Source organism: Aphelocoma coerulescens, chromosome 3 (genome assembly GCF_041296385.1).
Source record: "Aphelocoma coerulescens isolate FSJ_1873_10779 chromosome 3, UR_Acoe_1.0, whole genome shotgun sequence".
Classification (NCBI taxonomy): domain Eukaryota; kingdom Metazoa; phylum Chordata; class Aves; order Passeriformes; family Corvidae; genus Aphelocoma; species Aphelocoma coerulescens.
Window position 1 is genome coordinate 76,494,918 of NC_091016.1, and position 18,522 is coordinate 76,513,439.

Consider the following 18,522-nt stretch of genomic DNA (forward strand, 5'->3'; position numbering starts at 1 on the left):
TAAATTTCTACATTCTATCATCCATCCTGGATATTCTACTACAAAACAAATTTAAAAATTGAAGGAAATCTCACATCTTCAGACATAACAGGGTTGCTCTTTTGCCCCAAAAATGACTTGTTTCATTTGTCACAGTGGAAAAATTAATCATAATCTACTCCTACTATCAATGTATTTGAATTCAACATTATGATCCTAGAGAAGCAGGTGTCTAATTCAGATAGAAGATCAATACTTGTCAAGGATGCAATTTAAACTAATAGACTGATATTCTTTGTGTTCATTTTCAAGGTGAGGACCAAATTTGTAGCAACAGAAATCTTGCAAAAAAATTCAGGAGAGGTCAGTGATGAAGATCTATTGGCCCTAAAAACCTGTTTTGGTAATCGTATTCATCCAATTAATATATTAACTGTATCTGTTCCAAATAAGTCAAATCTTATTTACTAACAATAACCTATGTTCAACCAAAGTTTTACAGGTAAATTCATACAGCAACATAATTTTTCAAGTTCAAGAAGGCTCTAATCTGTTTACAGAGAGAATTGCAAGAAAAAAGCCAACAAAAGAAATCAAGTATTTTCAATTTGATTATCTACTTTGCCAAAATCAGTGTTTCCTTAGTGTTCTCTTTACTTTAGAGTTCTTAGCTATAAAGCTAGTCTTTCCAGACTCTGTATTAACTATTATAACTTGAAGTGCAGCCTACAATTCTAGCTATATACAACTCACAAAGAGATTAAATTAAACTCTCATGCTAACGTTGTATAACATGCATGCTTGAGGACTCCTCAGGAACACAAATCTCTGGTCCAACAGAATGGGATTCCACAAGAAGATGACATTTCTAGAATGGCACCTACCTGCCACAACAGTGGCACCTGGGGTTGGACCCTCCCCTCCAACTGCAGACAGTGCAGGTTATTTACCTGTGTTTGTCAGCTACAAGATTTCTTAGGATTTTTTTTTTTTAATGTGACTTGTAAGAACACCAATCTGTCCATTTTCCTATTTTACTACTATTCAAACAGTTTCTAGATGCAAAAATATACGAATTTCTTTTAACATAAATTCTAATGACAGCCCCTCTACTAATTACGTTTTGCAGTGTATTTCAGATACAGTATAAAAATGTGATATTCCGAACAGAAGTTCATTATCATCATTAATGTTTTAGTAAACCAAAACACATTTAGAAATAATGATCTTGCATCTACAACAATAATATTCTTGATATTCTGAAAATGCATCATTACTTACTAATCTGTTAGAGAAGTTATGAGGATTTAAAAAATAAAAGAGGAATTAATGAAGTCATAAAATGGCATAAAGGGATGTTACAACTCCTTCATAGACTCTGAATTTTTATCTATTTACCAAGTTGTTCTTCAGGGATTTTTGCATTGCTCAGCAACTTTGAAAATTTCCTGGAAAATTTTTCAGACATATATAAATGACTATGACATTAATGCATTAATAACGTACGAACACATGTATATGTTATAAAAGTCCAACAATTTTAGTCACATAGTCTGAATAAGACTTTTTGGGTTAACACAGTGGAATAATTAAGTTCATATAATTTACTAGATTTGTTTATCTCATACTCCATAGATTACTGCTGTTGGGGAAAAAAATGAGCAAAAAGACATCTGCCATGGGGAAAAATAAGCACATTCTGTTTCACTGGGTAACAAAGAAGTGAGAATTGTAGAAACGGTGGAAGGGAGGTAGATTGAGGAGAGAGTGTGAGGTGAGGAATCATGGAAAAGATTGATCATATAACAGCATTACAGAAAATAAATGTCATCCTAAAATTGCCCTGGAATTCTTTTTCATTGTTGTTATTCAGCACAAGTTTATGAAAGGAAAACCACTCCTCCACTGTATTTTTTGTATGTAGTCCTCCAGCAAGTGCTAGTGAAGTCATATTGAAAACCAGAATACCTTAAAGAACTCATGGTGACCTATAGAGGAAAGTCATGTTTCACAAGGAATGATAACTGAAGCAATTTCAATAACATTTTCAGAAATGTCTATGTGCGACTGGCTATGGTTACTCCGAGGAGATGATGGTATTTCAGTATGCATTAAAAGTCTGAGGGAATTACATTTCATTCTTACTTACTTTAGATGGAAGAAGGTTTTACCTATTACACACACAGAACTTCAGTTCAAGTCTTGCATTAGAGGCCATCTGTGGTGATCTGTTTACCCACTGATCCCATATTCTGATCCCATATTCCCCCTCCCGCTTTCCTCAGCCCCTAGCCTTGGCCACTCCCTTGGGTCCTCCCTATTGGTTCCCCAACCCCGCCCATGTACCACCCCTGAGCCCCTGACAAAACCGCCCTGCGCCTGGATCACAAGGTCTCTCTGCCTCTGGGGATCAAGAGGACAAGATGTGATTAAAGTCCTCTCAAACCCTCATGGAGAGACCCTTCTTGCCTCCTTTGCCATCACTGGTTGTAGGGCTGACAGCTGCCAGAGCAAAAACCGCGGGGACGTCCGAAATGGACTACGGGAGGACGACCATGGTCACACTGCCCTAAGCAGCCCTGCTGAGCTCTCAGGAAAGCTGCAGCCTGCTAAATTAAACCAAGCGACTACAACAAATGGTGCACCAATGTTTGGCATCTGAGAAGAGAAGCCCTGGAGAGCCTAGTTGCCTTTGGGAAGCCATTTCCCTGAGGCAAAGCTTGCGAGACGACTGAAGGGACAGCCAGTAGCCTCTTGAGAAGAGTAGCACTCTTAAAAAATGTCGGCTGGCAGTGATGGACCATGCCAAGTGCCCTAAGTTGATTCCTTGTTCTGGAAAGCCCTAAAGAGGAGGCTGGTGGGCCTGGTACTAGAGTGGGAGACTCTTTGTGCTGGTAAGCCTCAAAAGGGAGCCGGATATGACCTGGTTCGGAAGGTTGCTTTGCTTTTTATTTTAATCCTTTTGCCTCAGTTTGGGTGGAGGGTTGGGGGTGGGTTCTTGTCGAGGTGAAGGAGTTCACACCTCATGTGAAGCCCCGGCAAGAAAAAGCCCATCCCTAACAAGAGAAGATGCAAGTTCAACGCCCCCAGTTTGGGAGTTAATTTTAGCTGTATGTGGGGGGTCCTTGCTTGCAAGATATAAAAAGAACTAACCTTTGTTTTGTTTTACTCAGTCACCTGGAAACAAAAACTTCCGGTTCTCTCCCTCTGACCCTCAGGAGAGATCAGAAAATGTTCTGACCCTTCCGTGTCCCCTCCCCTGTCCCCTTACCGAGTGAAGGCTGATCACCCCCACCCAGGAGCTCCCCCTAAACCCTTATCCTGACCCCCCAATGTAGGAACCCAGAGTGCCGAGAATATTTCTCTGCCAGTTTTTAAGGGTTCTTACCCCCCTGAACAACACTGTTTTAGCTTCAAACCTTGGAAAAAATTATGAACAGTCAGACAAGAACTAGAAAATACAGTGGTGTGAATTAGGTGATAGACTACTATGTAAGATGGTCACAGGGTGAAAATGTTAGAGGTTTTGGGCTTCTCTTTGTAGTACATAGATAAGAGTAAAAAATATCAAAATGGAGGATTGTTGTTGTTCTCTAAACCTTCTTCTCCTTCTTCTACTACTCCATATTCTGCAGTAAAAGTAGTTTGGAAAGATTGGATAGAAAATTCTGCAGTTCCTAGTCGTGTTACTGAATAATTGGTAGGAAAGTGAAAATAATGTACGTTTTTAGTAGCTATTGGTTAAAATATCTTTAAAAGCTGTGTAAATCTTGATAAAGAGTCAGAAGACGCTCTTACTCCTGCTTTTCTTCCTTCTATGCTGTACCTGGGTCATGCTAGTGGCTCTGTTTCTCTGATAAGACTTAATAAAAAACTATCTGGAAGCATTGAAACCAAAGGAAAAGTCTCGGTTTATCTCTCAAACTCCTTGCAAGGACTTTCAGTAAATTCTCTCCCATCTGGAGGGACTTGATTTACGGCACGGTACAGTGTCACCCCAAAACTCCCGCTGTGTCAAGTAGCAGCCAAGATGGCCGCAACCGCATGTTCAGCTCTGCCATGTTGCCTTCTCCTTGTACTCCGTTATTTTCCTGCGCGTGCGAAAACCCTTGGCCCTTCCTTAACCCCGCCCCCTGCGTCAGTCGTGTGCTGCGTCGGCCCCCTTTCCTCCCCCATGAAATGTGGAGTGCCTTTGTGCCGAGTCCCTGCTCCGCAGTGGTGCATGTGCCCCTGGCCACTCCTCCCTCTATCACCTGGTGTTCCATTCTGTCTGCGGGACCCCCTCCCCCCCTTCCCAGGCCACGGGGGCTGCCGTGGCAGCCTCTTTCCTCCTGGCAGCAAGTCCTGCCCAGGTTCATGCCCTCCTTCACCAGCGAGCCTGTCCTGTCCCGTCCCATTCCATCCCTGCCCCGAGCCATCCCCCACCCCCATCCTCCCTGCCAGGCGGCTCTGACTGTGGTGCGACATCAGCACCTGCACTGGAAGTGAAAATAAAAAAAAAAGCAGCGGTGGCTCAGCAAGAGGCGCCCCAGCCCCTGCCAGGCCGGCCCCAGGACTGGGCGGGGAGGGCCGGCCCCAAGCAGTATCGGCACGGGAGCGGCGGCTGTGCTGAGGAAAAGCCCCGGCCTTGGACCGGGGACTGTGCGACCCGGCCTGCCCCAAGGGTCTTGACAGCACCACACAACGTGGAAACACAGTGCAGCACCCTCCTTTCCCGTGCGCCATGCCACCTGGACCAAAAGCAGCAAGCAGCAAGCAAAAAGATGCCATCCCAGCAGCCCCAGCAGAAGAAGCTACAAAAGCAGCTGCTCTGTGAGAACTCAGCCAGCACCGATCTCCAAAGTCAACAACAACCAGCTGCCTCATCATTTCTAATTTAATTATTTTGCATTGTTTTACCATTTTTTCTGTTGTATAAATTAAGCCCTTCCCTTTTTAATTAATATGGAAAGGGGGAGATGTGGTGATCTGTTTACCCACTGCCTTTCTGATCCCGTATTCCCCCTCCCGCTTTCCTCTGCCTTAGCCTTGGCCACTCCCTTGGGTCCTCCCTATCGGTTCCTGCACCCCAACTCCGCCCATGTACCACTCCTGCGATCTGACAAAACCACCCTGCGCCTGGATCACAAGGTCTCTCTGCCTCTGGGGATCAAGAGGACAAGATGTGATTAAAGTCCTCTCAAACCCTCATGGAGAGACCCTTCTTGCCTCCTTTGCCATCACTGTTGTAGGGCTGACAGCTGCCAGAGCAAAAACTGCGGGGCCGTCCAAAATGGACTATGGGAGGGCGACCATGGTCACACTGCCCTAAGCAGCCCCGCTGAGCTCTCAGGAAAGCTGCAGCCTGCTAAGTGAAACCTAGTGACTACAACAGCCATCTTGCAAAAAATGGGTGGTATTTTCAGAATTTATTTCAGACATGGTACAGGTAGCATATTACAAAGCCTTTATCCTTATTTTTATATCTTCTTTCTATTAATTTAACATTTAATTACATTGACAATGTTTGAGGCTAGTATTAATATAATATATGTATTCACTGTGTTTTATAGACATGTTTATATATATGTGATTTTTATATTTTTTAAAATGTCTTAATATTTAAATGTTTTAATAATTTTCAGGACTGAATCTCAGGCTGCATTTTGCAGAATATTGTCAATAAGTGGGTTCCCTCTTTCTAGTTCCAAGGAAATGGGATACAGATGCCATGGGATACAAGAGAAGCTGCAAGCTCATTGCTGTTTACCAGGCAACTGTCACCAAAAACAGTTCAAACAAAGAAGAGGTGCAGTAAGACGTAACAGCAAAAGTAATTTTTGGGGCAAGCATCCTAAAGGCTGGCACAATACGAACATATCAGCCTTCGAGGACAAAACCTGAAATTGTGCTTTGCACACCTACTCAGCTGAGGCTCCAGACTACCAAATGAAGATGCTTTTCAGCTGTATGGGTGAGGCTAAATCCTGAAAAGATATGGGCACATTGTGGCATTTGGTTTAATTCAGTTTGGAGTGAAAATACTGACAAGATGCAACTTTTGCAGAAACAAAAACCAAAGGAGCTGTTTAATTTTACAGGTCTCAGTAATGCCATAAAACTAAATATCTACATTGTCTCATCATTCCTAAGAAGCTTTATGATATTTTGGGGAGAGGCAATGAACAATGACAGCAGAACCCTGACATTGCTGTGAAGAGCACTGTTTTGCAGGGATCTAGCAAAGGGGGAGGAACAGGGAGAGGAAGAGAGAAATCAGGTAAGCAATTAGTATTTCCAAGTATTCAGCAGAAGGAAGAGAGTTGGGAACACAGCTTTTTCTTAGGATTCACTCACTAGGATGTTGAAATAAGGGTATCATCTTCTTTAAATTCACTTCCTTGAACATTAAGGGGTCTGGAAATTGTGATTGATTCATCTGGTGGTTTTTTTTCCTTTTTTCACCAACTAGAGAGTGAGGCTGAAGCAGTTGCTGTGGAGAAATAGAAATAGTAAGTTGAACTCTAATTAAAGCATTCAAATTGGAGGGTTGGGATTCAGGCAACAAATCATTTTTGAGACAATTGCATTGTCACATAGCGCTACTGAATAATTACACTTCTGTTACCATGCTTCATGCCTGAGCCACTTATTCTTAGAAGCCAGGTGTAGTACATATTATGCAGTTATTGTGAAAGAATAATAACAATTATGCAAGTTAGCTTGAACCCACTGAGGGTGCAGGAGTGGTGTAAAAATGGCAGGGGAGGTAGGATAATTCTGGTTTTTTCTGCAGCTGCACTGCAGCACTGCAGTGTAAAGGTGAGAAGCAGTTTCTCGTACATACTGCAGACACTTGGTAGAATAACAGCTGTTACAGAATTAATTTATTTTTATATACAATGTAAGAAAAGTCTGTCATTAACACAGCAGTGGTGAGGTTATTACAGTCAAACATGACAACCTTCCTTTTACTTAAAAATTTATGTACTTCTGTCCTATCAATTGGGCGGCCATTAACAATTGTTTGCTTTTAAATTTATTTTTTTAAGCAGTAATCAGGTGTGTTGAAGAGGTGTGAAATTTCATTTTACTTCATTCTTTTCTTTAGTCCTGTGCTGCAACAAACTATCTTTGTTAATATCACTACAAAAAAAATATATATCTTCTTTATTCCCATGCAGCACATTATAAATTAAAATAACCTATCAGAATCCTTACTTACTTGTTGACATAGGTAAATTCAGTTGAGAACTCACATAAATGGACCCTAAGATGGGCAGTACTAACACAGTAATGAATTCCACTCCCAGTCTTTCGTGTCCTTATAGAGATTGAAAGGAAAATAGTATAAATATCAAGGCTGTAAAATCATATGTGAAAAGAAGATTAATATTTAGATAAGTCAAGTAACCCAAAAGAATGATCTAATTAAAGAGTGACTGTGGTGTGCATAATGTGGACCAAAACCACAAAAAATGCTACCTGGTCACAGGTAAGATAAAAATGTTTTATATTTGACCTTGGCATTAAAAAATACTGTGGCTCTTCCTTGAATTTTGGCCTCATGCAGTGAAAAGTTATCATGTCATTTCCCCTCTGCTGCCCCGCAGTAATAAAATCATTTCTCTTTAGGGTAAGCAGCTGATTTAGGGAAACTCATGTGAAAAGAGCTGTGTTGCAAATCGGGTTTGTCAGCTAGTAGCAGACAAGTAACTATTATTAGCTGTTACAGCAGGCAAGATATAAATGTCATTTTTTTTCTGAAAGGTGAAGTTAAACTTTTCAGTTTCACAAGAGAAGATTTCTGTCACAGTTTTAAACAGTGCTATATGTGGAAGCTAGCCCTCTACCATCTGTCATAGCAAGTGATATTTTGGGGCCACATTGTAACCCAGATGATGACTAGCTCACAACCTTGACCAAAATACTTTCTGTGAATGAATTACGTATTCACTTAGGGTCTAAATTCAGCTTACTGACTTGCAGGTTGGCACCTCTGGAAGAGCTCTAAGGGGCTTAGGAAAGACAGGAACATACTGAATAATGTAGAACATTTTGCATGGGGATTAATGGAACCTAAACCTGAACACGCTGGTAGTTACCTACCATTCCTGCTACCTAACAAAATCAAAAGGGGACAATATTCTCTCCGGTATTTTTAGCCCACCTTGCACAAAGAGGTGGTGTAATTTTTCTGATCTGGTGCAAATTGTTAAACATATTCATCCTTTCAGTGCTGAAAATCCCAACTTTTGACACAAAGTTAATTTTTAAAAGCCATTTTTGATGGTTTTGACATGTGAGGCGTTACAAATATGAAGACTGAAGATTATTGTTCTGAATCTTATGTTATATGTATGATTTTGCCAAAATGTATCATTGCTACAAGTGCAATATAAAGCTTTGATATCCTGGGTTACTGTGGAAAGGTGGAGGAGACAAAGCAGTTTTTCCTGCAGACTGGGGAAACAGTTTGCTGCAGTTTAAAAAGCATCACATAGAATTCAAGAAAGGACTAAAAACATGCCAGGCCGTATCTGAGGCAAAGTGGGGAAGACTGGCAACACAGACTAGAGAGACAGATGATTTCTTTTTGCCTGTACTATGTGCTGCTGATGTGAAATAACTGCAGAGCAATTGCTTTGAGATACACAATTCTGTGGTGTCTTTTTTCACCCTTAAATAAATAGCACTAAATTTTCTGAAAGATGGTTGATCACAAATAAATTCCACAGTGCTCATAGGAGAGCAATAGGGCAACTACCAACCCTGTATTAGGTATCCTAAGATCTGGTGGGAGGATAAGGGGACCGTGACTGTAAATTCAAGTGTGGAGGCTGAGGACTGTGCTTCCTCACCTGAACAAAACTCAGATTTGCACTTCTGAGGCCTTAGCAGAATACCTTAAAGGATCTTGTGAGGGTCAAAGCCCTAGTAAATGAGCATCACAGGAGCTATGAAGCTGTCTAAAATGATTAAAAGTCTATTCCACTTTAAAAAGACTCTGTTGACCATTAAATCTTGAAACAAGAATTCCAGATTTCAAAACAGGTGCACCATAGTCCTTTTGTGTCTTATGAATGATACTGATTTAGGAACACACAGCAATAAAAAAGAAGTATTTAAAATGTGAAGTTATATTCTTCAGAGCTTACATACCAAAGTATATTTTCACCTTCTTTAAGCTTATTTCATGGTTATTTCAACAGCATAGCTGAAAATAATTGAATCTTGAAGCTATAATCTCACTCTAAAAAAATATAGTATTTCACCTGTGCAAAAGTGAGGGAAGAAAATTTAAAAAAACCTATCCACAATTTCAAAACCAGCTGTTGCCAAGCGACTCTGCTGAGGATGATGGGATTTCTCTGACATACAGGCCAAAGAGATCTGGTTAGTTGTGGGCACAAGGGACACCTCCCCATGCCCCCACAGTACCATTAGAAAAGTTCTGGACTCCAAAAGCACTTTTTGGAGGTCCAGTGGAGGCTTTTTGTTTTATTTTTCATAAGTTATTCTTTGCTGTGGTCCATTCTTTGTGGGATTTTATTTTCCATGCCGTTCTGGTGGGTACACAACAATCCTACAGACTCATTTAAATTATATTCATTCCATGTGAGTTTTCTGGCTTCCTCTATGGTTCTATACTGTAGTTGTTTTGGAGCACGTAACCAAACTCTTCCCAAAACTGCAGCTGAGCCAAAATGATTAAATATTTTAGACTGTAGCCAAACAAGTTCAAATTCAGGCAGTTCTATTCCTAAAATAGTCCCAAGCCCATGCCCCCAAAATTATCACATTACAGCAGCTGTCCTCCCACTGTTCTACATCTTAGTATCTTCTTCAAAATCCTGAAGAGTGTTCTCGTGTAAGTGCAGCTTATGAAATCCCACTGCTGGTTAGAAATCATCACAGCAAGCCTTGTGTGATGTCCTTGCTTCGCAACATCTTCTGAGCAGGTTCTCTGCCCAGGAACGTACCACTTCTCCATGAAAGTTTGTCAATACATTTTGGAGATTTCTCTGGGAAAGACATGGGCAAAAGTGACTATTTTATGGCTTATTTATTATTTTAACAATATGCTCAAATTTAACTAGCATTTTTTTTTTACATAAGTGGGAGTGAGGGGGAGGATTTTGACAAGTCTTGAGATTATTCAACCTCTCCTCCTTTTTTTTCCAAGCTACTGTAGAAATGGATGAGTAAAATTTAGATTAGGCTTTTGTCTAAGGAAAAAAACCCCGCAAGCAGAAAAAACCCCAAACACCAAAACATATGATGAATCTTTCTTCCTCTCAGCCAATTTAAAATAAAATTTTGATCCAAGACCACAACACATATATGAAGTTTTAGCTCGAATCTTTCCAAAGTTTGCCCACACTTTCAAACCATTCTGTTTGAAAATCCTGGCAAATCTGGGACAGGCTTCTGCTCCCTTTAGGAAAGTGTATTTAATTCTGTCTCTCTGTAGAAAACGTGATGTCTAAACAGTATTTTGTGTAACACAGTTATGGTGAGCCTAAGTGTCACACCTAACAGAGGTGCTTCATTACTATTTTTCCCAGATATAAGGCATGATATTCATTTTTAGTGCTACTTTCAGGTTTGTTTTTTTTCCCCCCTCTCCTTTTCCAATCTTTCTTGCTTAATGATTAGTTGAGAAGCAGTAAGATTGTGGTAAGCCAGGAGGACTTGTAGGGAACTGACAGCTAAGGGTGTCCATACAGACATAAAGATAGCAATACATATCCATATAGAAATCTTCAGTTATGTATAAAAATACTACTTATTGATAGTTTATATCAATGTAAAACAAGGGTGGGGGGAAGTGCCATCTTTTTCTTTTAAAGTGTCTTGAGTTAAATGCATAACTTTAGGAGGAATATGCAGTAAAGAAATGATATCTCTTTTAAAGTAGTAAAATATTCTAGATACAGCCAAAATGCTCATTAGTGTATGTCCTGGGTTGCAGTGTGTTCTATTACCATCCTCATGAGCTGTGGAAATCAGGTGGGGCAGTGTTTCCTTGCCTCCTCCCCCCAGACTATCTTGCTGTTAATGGCCCATCATTGTCCTGCTGCATGACTCAGAGATAACTCCCTCCGGACTATCTTCTGTTAACGAGCCTAATCAACACTTGGCCTCATGACTCATTACCCCATTGTGAGATGCTCCACCCAGAGGGAGGAACCAAGCATCCCATCCTGGATATAATCTGGGACTCTAAACACCAGAGACACTCTTTCCACTGGATTTCCAGAGGACAGGAGCTACACAGCCACCACTGGACCTCCTGAGAAAGAGCAGACCCTTTTTGACGGGATTACCGCTTCAGAGGACTGCAGCCAACATTCTACCAGACTGCTAAAACAGGGAGTCAGGTTGTAGCTTGATTCTGTCAGTTTGAACCAGTGTTCTCTTATTTTTTTTCTTTTCTTTAATTTCCCCATTATTCTGACTTGGTGCCTCCCACTGGTTTGTTTTCAAACTAGTACAGTGTAGTAGAACAAGCAGACAGAATTTAGTTTGCCCTAATGTATTTTACCCTTCACAAATCCCAGCTATATTAATTCAAAATAAAGACAGGTAGTGGGTCCTCAGCATATTCAGCATGAGAAAAAAACCTAACAGACAAAGAAAAAAAATGGTTTCTTGTTGCAGTCCTTCCTTCAGACTTCAGATCCAGCATGGGGTCTTGCCTAGAAGTGGTTTCCACTGCAGTACAAAGCCCAGGTCTTTAACAAGTTTCTTTCAGAAGCCAAGAGGGCTGATCATAGAATTGTTGAGGTCGGTTGGGATCTCTGGAGGTCACCTGGTCCAACCCTCCTGCTCAAGCAGGGCCACCAAGAGTTGGCTTCCCAGGACTGTTCCAGAAAGCTTTTGAATATCTCTAAGGGTTGAGACTCTACAGCCTCTCTGAACAACCTGTGCCAGTGCCTGGTCAGTGCTGTCACTGGGAACCACCGAGAAAAGCCTGGCTCTGCCACCTTTGCACTCTCCCCTTCTGGTATTACATCCATTGATAGTATCCCCCTAAACCTCCTCTCCTCTGGCTCCCAGCCTCTCCTCATATGTGAGATTGTCCAGTCTGTTCATCATCTCCATGGTCCTTTGCTGGGCTTTCTACAGTACACTTATGTCTTTCTTGTACTGGGAAGCCCAGAACTGGACTCCAATGTAGCCCACATAACTACTGGAGACAATATTACAATTGCAATAGCTAGTTTTACTTTTTTTCAGATTTGTGAGTCAGCTTCAATTGAAATACTTCTCAGGCTTTTGGCTCGGTGCAGATATTTAACAATATTTAACAAACAGGTGTCAGAATTCCATTGAAACCAATTTGGGTACATTTTTATTGCAACAATGTAATCAAAACTATGCTGCCAGTTTATGACAGCCAAATTATCTGCAGTTTGAAGAAAAGCCAGATTTCACAATATAGCTGATAAGAACAAGATCAAAGAATAATCAGCTTTTCAAGAGTCTTTTCTTCACTAGGCTGAACTATTAGGCATTCTCATATGCCTGTTCTATATGCCTCATATACAATACAACTGCTCCTCAGATAGGCTGATGCTTCTGTTGCCGTTAGCTGTGCCACACTGCTAATTGCCCACTGACTATATTTGTAATAAAACACTTTTCCTCTACCGAGCTGCAGAATTATCACTCACAAGGTAGTAAACAGAAACACTGCTCACAGTGGGAACTGAAGATATTAAAACCTTTTAATTTTTTTTTGTCCCTTGTCTCACCACGTTTAGTCCCTTTCCTGTGGATATCTTTCTCTTCTTCTCAGTTTGAATTTGGGCTGTATTTATTCCTTTCCCTTTCTAGATCATTTGACTTGATTCCCTGGTTTATTTCTAGTTCAGCCACTTTTCCAGGTATTTGTGTAGCGCTTTCATACTTATGTGCTCGGTTTTACCCACTGCTACTTTTTAGTCCATCTCTTGCCTCATTTAATTTCCTTCCATTTTGATGCTTTTCCAGTTCCAAGTTTTTCTCAGTTATTTGTATACTGATTCCAGTGCAATGCAATTAACTTCTTTTCTTGCTCAGCCTCAACTACTTGAGAGTAAACTAAAATGGGTAAGTTTTGAAATTGCAAAGGAATGCCTCATCCATTATTAATGAACTAAAATGGGAAAAGGAAATGAATACTATAGGCTGAGCTATTAGAAGGGAATAGTCCTGGTGGACTGAATGGATAGTAAAGGGAAAGAAATGCATAGACTGGGAATGGGAGATAGAATAAATTAAATTACAAAAAATGAAATAAAAGGAGCAAGTAAGAGAAGGGGAATGATTTAGGGGAACAAAGAGAAATAAGGTAGTAAGCAAAAAACTACAAGATAAAGCAGAACATGAAAAGAAAGAATAAGCTAGGCTTCATGGGAAGCACTTGAAAAGCACCAAAGAGAAATTTAACCAGATTCAGGTGAAATCAAAGTTAAAAGATAAATTAATATATGATTAAAGGGAAGATACTAACATGAGAACAATTATAGGATTAGATTCTACTTTAATGCTCAAGACAAAAGTAGACAAAAAGAAACAGAACTGATTTGTTTTTACAGCCTTGTTGATTTGAGTGCTGATACAATGCCTGGTGCTTTTTCAATTACTGTTGTGAGGTACTCAGGGGGCAGCACTCTATTGCCTGGTCATACTGGGTTCTGCAGCAGGGTCTGTCAAGTGGGCTTACTTGAATATTTGGCAAGAAGACAATCCTCATTTTCCCTACACCTTTGTTACCTCAAATGGGGATTACTGCGATGCTTTCTACATGGGGCACTCCTTCAAACCACTTACAATTTGTAGATGGAGTAGAACATTCCAGCCCACTTCTTTAGCAGCATTTCATGCAGAGAGTAGTTTGTTTTGACCTTTTAAATGACTTTTTAAGTGGTTTGGTACTCATCTAGGCAAGAAACATCCTGTCTCTTTTCATGTCTCCTGCACGGCTGAAGTCACCTGAGGTACTTCAGCTAAAAGGCTATTCATGGTAATAAATGAACAGGAGGAGGCTGATGGCAAAGTGTTGTCAGTGTGAAGTCCTTGACTTTGAACCAAGTTTAATTTTTTTTTTTTTTCTGGGATCTCTCAAAAACTAGATCTGACCATATCAAGAAATATTAAATGTCCGGGGAAATAAAGGGAGATGGGAGAGATCAGCTAGGCAGTAAGGATGAACTGTTGGGACACTGCTAGTCAGAAGGGGAAGGAAAGGGCAAAAGTACAGGCATGGAAGATGAGGGAGAATTAGCTAATACTAGAATTTGAAAGGCATGTTCAGTAATGGGTCCTGTTCCATACTGAAAATAAAAGAATACCTTGAATGCAAACTGGAGGCATAGAACCATTTTGCATCTGATGAATTTGACCTTGCCAGATTATTTTTCAATTTTGCAGCAGTTTTGTATGATGCTTTATAGGATCTGTATGTAAACTAAACCAACATTATCTTTATCCTGAAAATAATAAATATTCACCGTGTATAAATAAAAGAGTTTCATTATGTGTTGCTGCTTCTTCTAGGTTACCTTTCTAAACTTTATATTTCCTTCTCAGGGACTAGAAACCATTTCAGAAATTGATTTTAAGACAGTGGTTATTGCTCAGTTATTTATTTTTTCCAAGTGCCTGGGAGGTGGAAGGACTGACTGAAGGTTTTCATTGTTCAGTTAGACCTTTGCACATGAGAAGAGCAGGATTCTGCATGCATGATAATAACATGTCAAGCAGTGGCTGTCAGTGGAAGGAAGAAGTAAAGGCAGCCCAAGCTTAGGTGATCACCCCTATGACAGAGGAACGCACAGAGAGGGAACAGACATCTTGTTGATGTCCCTGTGGAATGAAGGCAGAGAAATGTTCTTGACAGTGGCAACCATGGGATTTCTCTCTCTGTCAGTGAGAGTAAAGCACAACTGACAGTCTCAGCCTAGAGTACAGCATCAAGAATGGAAATAGCACTGCAGAGTAAATGAGCCATGGGAAGAAGTGCAGTCCAGGGATTGAAAAGGTAATTTTTAGAATATTAATTTAAAACAAAATATTATTAGTAAGTGCCCTTAAAAAAAAAAAAAAAAAAAAAAAAAAAAGAGAAAAAAAGAAAAAAGAGAAAAAGAAAAAAGGAAAAAGAAAAAGAACAAAAGGAAAAAACCCTGCTCAAATGATATTTTTCTATATGGTAGATTAGAGGAAGAGTGCATGAGATGACACATGCCCATTTCATTTTCAAGAATTTAGAATGAAATATAAGTATTTTCAGTTTTGTTTTCATTATACAACTGTGATTATTTAAATAACTTTTTCATGTTTTGCAAACCTGCTGGAGAATTCAATGTGAAGTCCTTTATTACTTAGCTATCCATTTCTTTACAATTGCTTAGTACCAGCATCAGCTGCAACATCAATACTTCTTGGATCAAAAAATTAGTTGCTGTGACCATCATGTCACCAGCAGGGCTCAAATTATTTGCTTGTACAAATGAAACACATTTTTTTAGCCAAAGAGGGATTATGTTAAAAGACATTAGGCATTTTATATTTATTGATTAAGTATCAGAAAGTTTTCAGGTAAAGTATTAATTTGAAAATACTAACATCATAACACAAACCCACCTCCTCTACTGAGTCACAGTTTTAGGCAGAAACCGAACTGATTAAAAAAACCTTAGGAGTTCTTTGCTAGTTTGAAATATCTCTGATCCTCAAGGATGGAGAGATTCAGATGCTCATTTGGCTAAAGCAAAGTTGGTTTTTCATTCCCAGTTCATTGTCCAATACATCTCAGTTCCTTGTTTATGTATAATTTTAACAATTTTGAGAATATTGATTTATCAGAAAAGATGGAAAGAAGAGAAATGAGTTGACTTGTCCTGCAGGGACAGCACCACCATTACTTAATATTTTATTATCAGTATTACACAAAACCCTTTTTTTGCTCTTTCTGTGAAAGTGCATTCCCTAGAGAAAGGAAGTTTAAAAATATATTAATATAATGCAATGGTAAAAATTACTTTTTTAAGGAAATAATTTAAACTAAATTTTGGTCTGATTCAGGTACAATGCAAATCTCTATGTTACATCCTCTCTTCTGTTATATTTTTCTTGATAAATTTTTTCTCAATTACCTGGGTCTCTGTTTCATTCACTGTATGAATATGTGCACCTAATGACCATAAGGCCCTGTTCTACACTGTTCCATTTTTATTATCACTTCATAGCTGTTAATTCATTTTCACAACACCTCTGTGACATGAAGACAATCTGTTAGCCGTTTTTATTAGCGCAAATGCTAAAAAAATCTATAAAAATCCAGGGATTTTTAGATGCTATAATTGCTGTTACAAACAATACAAAAAACACCAGTAAGAAACTTAAGGGCAAATACAGAACAAGATGAAAAAGGTTTTAATCATTCATAACACGGAAATGTGATTTTTCCTCAGTGCTTGTATGTTTTCTGTAGGGATAGGGTGTCAGAAACAACTATATTAGAGTCATTGATGCAAGCTCCCTTGCTCCTGAAGGAAGATATATCATGAAGACTGAATGCTGAAGTCCAAGGAATATTTATTCTGTACTCAGGCTATGGAAGAGGTTCAGCTCATGTTTAGTCCACCAGGCTATAAAATTCCACTACACCTAGTTGCTGTAGGTCTATTTCTACAGCAAGCAAGTACTAGTCCAGGTGCTGAAACCATGAGCACAGGTGTTATCATGATGGAATGGTGGAAATAAGAAACTGTGTGCTTTTAACCAAGATTTTTCATCTCCTTTGTGTCCTCAGTCTCCAAAATTAGTCATTAGTTTATGCAAATAAATAAAAAACCCCATTTCTCCCCCTTAGCCTAATATTTTATAATGACTTTTAGCGCAGCAAAACCCAAAAGCTTCAAAACACTAGCGTGAAGATATGATTAGCACTTAGGAACACTAACTGTACCTGACATGCACCAATTTGAAAGAAGTTCAAGTTCAAAACACCCGTCCAGTTGGGGTCTGTTTACATCAATAGTAAAATTCCCTGGCTCATAATAAAGTCCAGTTATTACTGTTTCCAAGAAGATACCCTAAACATTTCAATATCTTGCCTATTAAAAAAAAAAAAAATAAGTCCACTAAAGCAAAGCTCTTGGTTTGTGACCATCACTTCAGTCAGGATCTGCAAATTAGTGTAGGATGCATTACTGATGAATGAGATTGCCAAAGCAAGCTGATTTTTGTTGATTTACTTCATTTGACATGGAAAACTACTGCCTACAGATGGGTCTTCCTTTCCAGTATTCTGTTCTGTCATATGAACTGAATTACTTGAACAAAGGTTAAACTCCAGCCTGAGATTTGCTGGTGTGTTGTACTAGAACCCAAGAAACCATATTATATTCAAAGGCAAAAGGCTAAAATACTTGTTATTACTGCATAGCATTAAACAGTCCACAAGGAAAGCATGAACACAAGGTGTGAGAAGCAGCAGTACAGGGGAACAAAAATCCCACTTGCAAGCATCCTCATTCATTTGATCAAGTGCACATTTATGTTCACCTTGCACGGGTGAAATACTATTTCCTTATGTGTCAGTGGTGTGGAGGGAAGTCTTTGACAGCAGAGACAAAATACCAAAGCAGTGACAAAGTGTTTCAGGCAAGCAGGAAAAACAAAACCTGTTCCAGCAAATATGTTAGCAGATCAATGCATTTCCCAACAATGCCCTGCACAGCCACCCAGCCCTAAAGTTAAAGAATGCCAATTGAAATGCTGAATAGCCTCTCTGCCTTCAAAAATTCAATGGCTGCTCAAAATCCTGAATGCTTTCTGTAAGAGTTTCATTTAGCCTTTCAGTTACAAAAGAAAAGAAGGAAAACATGGGAAATCATACTGTCTTTTATAAAAAGGTACAGAAAAATCTATCCAAAGGCCAAAGCATACAGTAAGCTGGTGTTCTGTGAAAACAGAATATTTATTTAATATTATTTATTTGCTCATTTTTTTTCAGGTGACTGTGTATTCTTTTGTTTCTGGACTACTGCAAATACAGTGAAGCTAAGGAGCCAAGGTTTCTACAGTGCTTCACTGCTCAGTGAGGTTCCCTGACTCTATGCACAGTAAAGAGTGAAGATGTGCTCCATTCTTTTCATCATTCAGTGTATAAACAAGTAAAAAGCACTGCATTTTAAATTGATTAACAGAGTTCACAAATCTGATTTTTAGAGACAAACACTTGGGAAAATTATTCCTCTACAAGAAGGCTTTTTTTTTTTTCAGAAGATTAGATTTAAATGCCCAGGGGTTAAGAACACACAGTGCTTTTGTAGTCCTTTCTAGGGCATAGTAGATGTGTTTTTCTGACTGACTCCAAATTCTGTTTAATGCATCAATTGCCCATGACTACTTATTCTGAATTCCAAGAATTTTTTCACCACAGCAGAGGAAATTATTTTCTTTATTTTTTCTTTCCTTTTTTTTTTTAGCACTACCTGTTCTGCATTAAACTATGCCAAAGGCAGTGGAAAGAAAAGGTTACTGCAGCTGCTGTGATAAAAGACAGAT